A 10581-nucleotide genomic window follows, 5' to 3' on the forward strand; every position below is an offset into this window, starting at 1 on the left:
AAAATTTTGAAGTTTAAGGCTTCAAATCATGTTAAATAGCATCAATCTAGGTTATACATGCATAATATACTAACAATTTAACTCTAATTACACTAGAAATTAGCAAAATCAAATTAGGTAAATTATAGCTCAAGAACACTAAAAATCAAATTTAAGAGTTTTAGGGATGTAATTGTTACCTTTCTTAATAAACTTCTTAACAAATTCATGATTAGAGCGGATTATAGCAAGAGATTTGGTTGAATTTGATAAAACAAAATGGTGAATTTTAGGGGTTTATGTGTGTGTTTGCTCGTATGTTTGTGTGTGTGGTGGTGTGATACAGAGAACTCGACTGATTTTTGTACCTGACCAGTTTTTTTGGCCTCATGCGACCGCATGAGGTTTAAGAGGAAACCTCATGCGATCGCATGGGGTCTGACATTTTTTTTTTATATAAAAACCTTATACTTTTAAAACAAATAATTAATTAAAAATTAAAATTTTGTTTCTTTTTAGGATGAGGGCATTTCGGATCGTTGTCCTAGTCCGTCCCTCGACAAAAGTTTAAAATTTGTTACTTTTTAAGCGTCGTTTTAAAAGAAAAGATTTTTGATTTTTTTAATATTTTTGGCATACTTTAATTCAATAAGATTAAAAATAATGATAATAAAATTTCTCGTCCCTCCCTTGGGTAAAGCAATTTTGGTTCAACGACCTAGTTTTCAACTCACGACGAATTTTTAGATATCAAATTTTTAACTTAATGAAATAAAGTACATTTTGTTTTTAAATTCACACCAGACTTAAATTTAAAATGCATAAAATTAAAAATTCATATCATTAATATTTTTATACATACAGACTTATATTAAAAATATTAATTTTTCAAATATTTACAAACTTAAATATATTGATTTTAAAAAGTTTACAATATTAATTTAATATTTATATATTAATTTTAAAAATAAGGTAAAAATAAAAAATCTTTTTGGTCTTTTATCCCACTTTAATCAATCAAATATCATCAAAAATATACGCCCCTCCTTTTGATAAAGTAATTTCGGTTCCATAACCTAGTTTTACTCCTGACGAATTTTTGAAATATTTTGGGTTGATTGATTAAAGATATTTATACCTTAAGAATAAACGGTAAATTTCGCAGTGATGTAATAAATTTTTGTACGATATCAATAATTTCGGTTACGCATACCTAATTTTATTGAATACCAATTTAATACTTTATAGCGAATGATTCAGCGTTTATTATCAAAAGGTTAAAAGCAATAAATAAATAAAAAAAACTGTACATACTTACCTGTGAGATAGAATTCTCAGAGACATGCTTTAGCCGACTCATAGGAGAGTCGTGTGATTTGATTTTCCATAGCTACGTAAGCGTAACCTCGATTCTTCAATATCTTTTCTTCTAAACATATGAACGGTCCTTCTCTGCATAGAGTAACAAATTTGGTATTTGAATATGTTTGATTATTTGAACATTTACCTTCGTGTGACCATTTTTCGCATTTATAACATCTTTCAAGGTGTCGTGCTCTTCTTTTTGTTGCAGATTTTGATTTTCCTTTACCAAAATGCATCTTATGATGATCTTTCCTGAGTTCTTTCCTTACTTCGTCACATCTGCTTCTTATTACTGACACCAGGTCACTCGGGAGTGTGTCATTATTACGTTTAGTAATCAAAGCATGTAGCATTAGGCCATGGTTCAGATCAAAGGAATTCTTCATCTCGTAAAACCTTAAAAAAATAAAAATTCAGAATGGAGGGAGAAGACTAGTTCTTTAGGGTCTGCTAGGGAAAGACCATTCGGATTCCATTCTCAGAAACTACACGAAAACAGAATATCTAACTCTAACAGAAATATATATAACCCTAAAAAGATTCGATTCTCCCCACACTTAGTTAGCTGTGGTGTCGAAATTGTGATTAACTTTGTTTTCAATTGGACTATCAACAACTTGTATATCTTTAACTTTTACTTCAAGCCAATTGTTGATTTCCTCTGTAAATTCACAAATTCAACTAACATTGCATTTTCTTTAGGCGACAAATTGGATACTAATCGGTTACATAACTTAAAGTTCCCCTTAATCCTAGCATCTTGAATCCGTTTATAAAGTTTCTTCGTTGAACTGTTGAAAACGGGTTCATCTAAATTCGTATCAACAACAGGGTTCTTTGTTATCAGGTCATCATTGGTTGTTGCTTTATCTTCCCCATACTTAGGCATTTTTATTGGTTCAACAGTTTTGGTTGGTGGAGATCTAAACTTTCGGTTCATAAAGGTAACCGATTTGTCACCATCCCTTAGTGTTATTCTACCTTCTCTTACATCAATGAACGCTTCGGTGGTTGCTAAAAATGGGCGACCTAAAATGAGAGGAATATCAAGGTCTTCCTCCATATTAATAACTATGAAATTTGCAACAAAGGTCAAACTTCCCACTTTAAAAAGTAAATTGTTTGCTATTCCAACCGGGTGTTTAATGGTTTGATCAAATAATTGAACACCTATTCTGGTTGGTCTTAATTTACCCACACCTAATCTTTTATATAAGGAAAGAGGCATAACATTTACACTTGCTCCTAAATCTGCGAGTCCATTATACATAGCACTATCGTTAAGCAAGCAAGAAATGATAAATTCACCTGGGTCTCCTACTTTAGTAAGTAGAGTTGGTTTGTTACCCTTTTCCAAGTGATCTTTTCTTTGTTCTTTCACTTCTACTTGAACTTCTTGTTCACATTTTTATTCGTTTCTTAAAATGGGAGGTTTGTATAAGAATTCTTCTTCATCACTCCAATTTGAAGCTTCCCCGTCTTCTAATTTTGGTTTTTCATATGTTGTTGATAACATATTTATGTTTTCATTCTGAGGGTTTTCTTGGGTGGTGAAATTATGATTGACTTCATTGTCAACTTCCATCGGACCATGTATGTAATGTTTAACTCTGTGACCATTAACTTTAAATTCAATCCCATTTGAATTTATTAACTCTATTGTTCCGTATGGGAAAACTCTTCTGACTATGAATGGTCCAGACCATCTTGATTTCAATTTTCCAGAAAATATCTTGAATCGTGAATTGAAAAGAAGAACTCTGTCTCCTTCTTTAAATTCTTTTGAACTTCTGATTCTTTTATCATGCCATTTCTTCGTTCTTTCTTTATAGATTAATGAATTTTCATATGCTTCATGTCTTAATTCTTCTAATTCGTTTAGTTGACTTAAACGTAGACGTCCGGCTTCATGCAAATCAAGATTACATGTCTTCAAAGCCCAAAATGCTTTGTGCTCAATTTCTACTGGAAGATGACATGATTTTCCGTGAACGAGTTTAAAAGGTGTGGTGCCAATTGGAGTTTTGTAGGCTGTTCTAAAAGCCCAGAGTGCATCCTCCAATTTCATGGACCATTCCTTCGGATTTGATCCTACGGTTTTCTCTAGAATACATTTTAATGCTCGGTTGGTATTTTCAACTTGTCCACTTGTCTGTGGATGATAAGCGGTTGAGATTTTATGAGTTACTCCATATCTTTTGAGAACTTTCTCAAGTTTATTATTACAAAAATGAGTACCCCGATCACTTATTAAAGCTTTCGGTGTTCCAAACCTTGCAAAAAGACGTTTTAAGAAGTTGACTACAACTCGTGCATCGTTAGTTGGGAGAGCTTGTGCTTCCGCCCATTTAGATACATAATCAATGGCAACGAGAATGTAGAGATTATTATGAGATTTTGGAAATGGGCCCATAAAGTCAATACCCCAAACGTCAAATACTTCACATACTTGTATGAAATTTTGCAGCATTTCATCATGTTGACTTATTTTTCCGACCCTTTGACAAGCATCACAGGATTTGCAAAGAAGGTGTGCGTCTTTGAAAATTGTAGGCCAATAGAATCCAGCATCGTAAACTTTTCTTGCTGTAAGTTGTGGCCCATAATGCCCTCCTGTTGGTCCTGTGTGACATTGGTTTAAGATTTGACTAGCTTCATCTCCGAATACACATCGGCGTATTATTCCATCGGGACAACTTTTAAACAAATGTGGATCTTCCCAAAAATAGTGTTTTATATCACTAAAGAATTTCTTTCGTTTTTGGTACGATAATCCTTTTTCAAGGAATCCACATACTAAATAGTTTGCATAGTCTGCAAACCATGGAATTTCACTATAATCTATCTTCAATAGATATTCATCAGGGAAGTTATCTTATATGGCCGATTCATTTAGAACTTCTAATTCGGGATTTTCAAGATGAGAAAGATGATCAGCGGCGAGATTTTCTGCTCCCTTTTTGTCTCGGATTTCAATATCGAACTCTTGTAAGAGTAAGATCCAACAGATTAATCGTGGTTTGGCATCTTGTTTTGAAAATAGGTATCTAAGAGCAGAATGGTCGGTATAGACCACCGTTTTAGCAAGAACGAGATATGATCGAAATTTGTCAAAAGCAAAGACAATAGCAAAGAGTTCTTTTTCAGTAGTTGTGTAATTTGTTTGTGTTCCTTGTAACGTCTTACTAGCGTAATAAATAGGTTGAAATCGTTTTTCAATCATTTGTCCTAAAACGGCTCCCATTATAAAATCACTTGCATTGCACATAAGTTCAAACGGTAGATTCCAATTTGGAGTTATCATGATCGGCGCATTAGTGAGTTTTTCTTTAAGAATATTAAAAGATTTGATGCATTCATCTGAAAAGATGAATGGAGCATCTTTTTCTAGGAGTTTATTCATAGGAGTGGCAATTTTATAAAAATCTTTTATGAAACTTCGGTAAAACCCGGCATGCCCTAGAAAACTCCTAACTCCTCTAACGTTGGTGGGATGTGGAAGTTTAGCAATTACATCTACTTTAGCTCTATCCACTTCAATTCCTTCCTTTGAAATTTTATGACCAAGAACGATGCCTTCTTTAACCATGAAATGGCATTTCTCCCAATTAAGAACTAGATTTGATTGTTCGCATCTAATAAGCATTCGTTCAAGATTAACTAGACATGATTCAAAAGTATCACCGAAGACTGAAAAGTCATCCATGAAAACTTCCATACATTCTTCTATCATGTCGTGAAAAATTGCCATCATGCACCTTTGAAAGGTTGCAGGGGCGTTGAAAAGTCCAAATGGCATGCGTTTGTAAGCAAAAGTACCATAAGGGCACGTGAATGTGGTTTTCTCTTGGTACTCGGGTGCTATCGGAATTTGAAAGTATCCGGAAAAACCGTCAAGAAAACAATAGTAACTATTTCCGGCTAATCTTTCCAACATTTGATCGATGAAAGGTAAGGGAAAGTGATCTTTTTTGGTGGCGTCATTTAATTTTCTATAATCAATACAAACACGCCATTCTGTTACAGTCCTAGTAGGAATAAGCTCATTTTTTTCATTTTTGTGCCACCCTTTTTAGGTACGCATTGAACTGGGCTTACCCATGGACTATCAGAGATTGGATAAATTAAACCTGCATCTAGCAGTTTAATAATTTCTTTCTTAACAACATCTTGCATATTAGGATTTAGTCTTCATTGACGTTGCACATACATTTTATGACCTTCTTCCATAAGGATTTTATGTGTGCAATACAGAGGACTTATACCTTTAATATCATGAATCTTCTATGCAATAGCTGGTTTATGAGTTTTAGCACAGAAATGAGTTGAGATTTTTCATTTTCAGTAAGAGAAGACGATATTATTACAGGTAATTCAGATTCACCATGTAAATAAGCATATTCCAAATGGTTTGGAAGTGGCTTTAACTCGAATGTCGGTGGTTCTTCTATCGATGATTTGTGTCGATATCTGTCTTCCTCTTTTAACATTTGAAGTTCTTCTGTTGTTGGTTCATAATCATTAGCCATGAGTGTGGCTAACATTTCAGCTTCATCAATTGGTTCAGTTCCTTCTCCTAAAGAACATTCTCCTGTTCCTTGTAATTCTGGAAATTCTTCTAACAATTCTGCATGTGAATCTATAGTTTGAATATAATAACATGTATCATCTGCAGATTGCGGTTGTTGCATGGCTCTATCAACAGAAAAGGTAACACTCTCGTCCTCTATACTTAGGGTCAATTTCTTACCGAACACGTCTATTATTGCTTTAGCCGTGTTTTATAATGGTCTTCCTAATATGAGAGGAACTCGAGAATCTTCTTCCATGTCCAGAATAACAAAATCTAATGGAAATACTAAAGTACCAACTTTAACTAGCATGTTCTCCATTATCCCTCTAGGATATTTTACTGATCGATCTGCTAGTTGTATGCTTATTCGTGTTGGTTTCAATTCTCCAAGGTCTAGTTTAGCGTATAATAAATATGGCATTAAATTTATACTAGCACCTAAGTCTGCCAATGCTTCTATTGAACTTAGACTACCCAGAAAACATGGAATTGTGAAACTTCCTGGATCTGATAATTTTTCTGGTATCTTATTCAACAGTACTGTAGAACAATTAGCATTTATAGTAACAGCCGAGAGTTCTTCCATTTTCTTTCTATTTGTGATTAGATCTTTCAGAAATTTAGCATATCTAGGCATTCCTAAAATCACATCAATGAAAGGAAGATTTACATTTATCTGTTTAAACATATCCAAGAATTTGGATTGCTCGGCTTCAAGTCTTTCTTTTCTCATTTTACTCAGGTAAAGAAGTGGTGGTTGGTATGGTCTAACATAAGGTTTAGCCTTAACTGTGTTATCTTCATTAACCTTTTCAACTACCGGTTCTGATTCCGTCTCTTGTTCAGATTGTGGTCCTTGTGGAGTAGGAATAGCGTCATCAGAAATTACAGGTATTTCAGGTGGTTTAAGTGTAATACCACTTCTTGTGGTAATTGCTTTAGCTGTTTCATTCCGGGGGTTAGCATTTGTATCACTAGGTAGACTTCTCAGTTTTCTTTCACCTATCAACCTTGCTAGGTTACTCACTTATTGTTCCAAATTTTGAATAGAAGCTTATTGATTTCTAAATGCTTGAGCATTTTGTTCATTAGTTTGTTTCTGAGATGTGAAAAATTGCGTTTGAGATTCAACTAGCTTCGACATAATATCTTCTAAATTTAGCTTTTTATCATCGGTTTGTGGTGGTTTATTTTGAAAAATAGATCTTTGCTGATTGTAAGTATTGTTAGATACTTGTTGATTGTTAGGACCTTGTTGGTTGTTGTATGGAACATTTCGGTTATAATTCTGATTTTGATTGTAGATTGGTCTTGGCGGTTGATAATTATTCTGATAATTATTTCCAGACCTTTGGTTCATGTATGAAACATTCTCTCTTTATTCCATTGTTTGTTCAATACTGAGACAATCTTTTGTCAAATGTGGTCCTCCACACTACTCACAACTAATTCGTATTGAGTGAATATCTTTAGTCATCTTTTCCATTCGTCTCTCGACAGCATCTATTTTTGCAGAAATGGAATCAAAGTCATGGCTAGAATCGGCTCTAGCCGCTTTAGATGATCTAACGATATCTTTTTCTTGATGCCACTCATGTGAGTGGGAAGCAGTGTTATCAATAATTTTGTAAGCTTCAGTTGCGGTTTTCTTCATAATGGAACCACCAGCTGCTATATCGATGTCTTTCCGTATAGTGATGTCGCATCCTTGGTAAAATATTTGTACTATTTGATAAGTGTCTAAACCATGTTGCGGACATCCTCTTAACAACTTTCTAAATCTTGTCCACGCCTCATATAGAGTTTCATTTGGCTTTTGTGTGAACGTAACTATTTCTCCTTGAAGTCTCACGGCTTTAAATGCCGGAAAGAATTGTTTAAGAAATTTTTCAACTAAAACATCCCATGTATCAATCGCCCCTTCAGGTAACGATTCTAACCAATCTTTGGCTTCTCCCTTTAAAGTCCAGGGAAATAACATGAGATATATCTGTTCATCCTCCACTTCTCGGATTTTAAATAAAGTACAGATCATATTAAAGGTTCGAAGATGTTCGTTTGGATCTTCCTTTGGCGCACCACTAAATTGGCATTGATTAGTCACCATGTATAGGATTTTTCCTTTGATTTCATAATCTGGCGCATTAATGTCTGGTTGAGTAATTGCGTGACCTTGGCCAGTGCGTTTAGCTCGCATTCGGTCTTCCATACTTAGAGGTTCCAGATTTTCCATGATTGAATTTGTTGAATCTGAATCACTAGAGGATTCTGATTTAATGGTTTGTTCCTCGACAATCTCTGTTTGAATGATTGGTGGTTCCGGAAGAAAGATTAATGGTTCAGGATCTCTGAATTGTCCCTGAATATCCTCCGGATTCTCAATTGTGAGGTTGGGTTCAAAAAATGGATTATCGGAAATTTGAATTGGAGTACTTGGTCGACTAGATTACAATTCTAAAGAAAAATCAACGGCAACAATATTGGCTAGATGTCTTGATCGAGTTACAGGTGGTGAATGTATAAAAGGTGGTGAACATTTTGCTCGGTGCATTCACTGAATTTCCTATTAGTTATAAAAGATAAAAAAATTAAATAAGTTATCAAATTAATAGACTTTTCTGATTTTGCCTACGTTTCGAATAGCCAATAGATGCAGCAGGTAGCCAGGACCCTTTAAATCGGAAGCCCACAAATCACCACTAACAAATCCAACTATTACTACGAACCATAAAATTTTGATGTCTATCAATTTAACCGCTTAAAATAATTTTTCGTCGAAGTTTTGAAATAAAAATCTATGTCCTAAAAACTAGAGCATCGAGAAATAAGAAAGAAAAAGAGCGCGTCGGAAAACGTCGAAAAATAAAAGATCGAAAAATAATAATAAGAACGTAGCGCGTCAAAACTTAAAAGTCTAAAAACTAGGAATTTAAAGTTGCGTCTAAAAGTATTAAAGCTTAAAAGAAATTCTATATCCAAAACGGCAATAACTTAAAAAGTACTAAAATTTATTAAATATTAAGGCGATAAGCGACATCGTAAAATTCTAAGGCGCCTAAATCTTAGTCTAAAGAAAAAGCACTTAAGGGATTTTACGGCAAAGCCTAAAAATCTAGAAATAAAAATTACTACGGTAAATACTATAACTTAAAACTAATTACGAGCGAAAAATATAAATATTACGAATAAACAATTAAAAAGATATAAATATAAAAAGAAACTTAAAGTTATAAAAATACAATTTTTATAAAAATATTATTTTTATATTATTTATTTTATAAAAGTATTAATTTTATAATTTAATAAAACTGGTTATAACATAAAATACAAAATTAATTAAAACTTAAATTAACTAATATTAAATTAAACCCTAACTATAATTAATTAATAATAATTATATATTAATCAACCCTAATTCAATTTAGCTGTTGTACCAGGCCTGTCAAATCACTCCATGCGATCGCATGGAGTGCTAGTTAAATATTCATGCGGTCGCATGAATTAGGAAACCGGGCCAGAAGTCTGGGCTGCAACAGTGTCAGGTCCGTAAACTTTTTTTTATTTTTTTTTTATGTTTTTAATTTTCTATTTTATAATTATATAAAGTATAAAATAAATAAAAACTTATATTTTTACAAACTAAAATAGAAATAGAAATATTTTATAATTTATATATCTTTAAACAAACTTTTAAAATTATATATTTAGTTTTTTATTTTTTTATATATTTTTGTATATGTATATTTTTTTTAAAACGTATTTTTACAAAAAGAAATTAAATCTTAATAAAAATCTTTTTTTATATATAGCGTTTCGCTTCCGGCGTTTAAGCAGTCCCCGGCAGCGGCGCCAAAAATACTTGATGTGCGTAGAGGTGTATACGAAATAGCTTATATTTTACTAGGAAATACTATTAAAAACGATACATTTTTTACACAAGTGATTTATTTATTTATAGAGTGGATATACCTAAACCTTGCTACAACACTTATAGGCAGTGTACCTAATCGTACAGTAGTGTAGTTTTTAGTAAGTCCGGTTCGTTCCACAGGGAGCTAGCCAAGTTTAACGCTATATTTTAAAAACTATATTTGTATAAATATAAATATATATATAAGTAGTATTATTATTATAAAAGGGGGTTTTTTACCGTTTAATGACCGGTTTGTCGATTTTAAAACTTTAGTCGCAGTTAAAACCTAATGTAAAATATTAAAAATAAAACTTAATTTAAAGCGTAAAGTAAATGACAATAATAAAAGTGCGATAGATAAAATGACAATAAATAAAATTACGATAATTAAAAAGTACGATAATTAAAAGTGCAATTAAATATAATGACAGTAAATAAAAGTGCGATGAAATATGAAATAAAGGAATTATGCTTATTTAAACTTCCGTAATCATGATGTTTGACGTATTGTTTTTAGTTTAGTACCATGGGTTAATTGTCCTTTGTCCTGGAATGTTTGATATGTCCATACGGTTTTGTCCATAATAGTCCATCAGTCATAAATATAAAGTGCGAGAGTCTTCGTCAAATTATCCTTATACCCGAAGTCAAATATTCTAACTAATTGGGGATTCGAACTGTAACAAGGTCTTAATACTTTGTTTAATGAATACACCAGGTTATCGACTGCGTGTAATCCAAGGTTTTACTA

Source organism: Rutidosis leptorrhynchoides, chromosome 4 (genome assembly GCF_046630445.1).
Source record: "Rutidosis leptorrhynchoides isolate AG116_Rl617_1_P2 chromosome 4, CSIRO_AGI_Rlap_v1, whole genome shotgun sequence".
Lineage (NCBI taxonomy): Eukaryota > Viridiplantae > Streptophyta > Magnoliopsida > Asterales > Asteraceae > Rutidosis > Rutidosis leptorrhynchoides.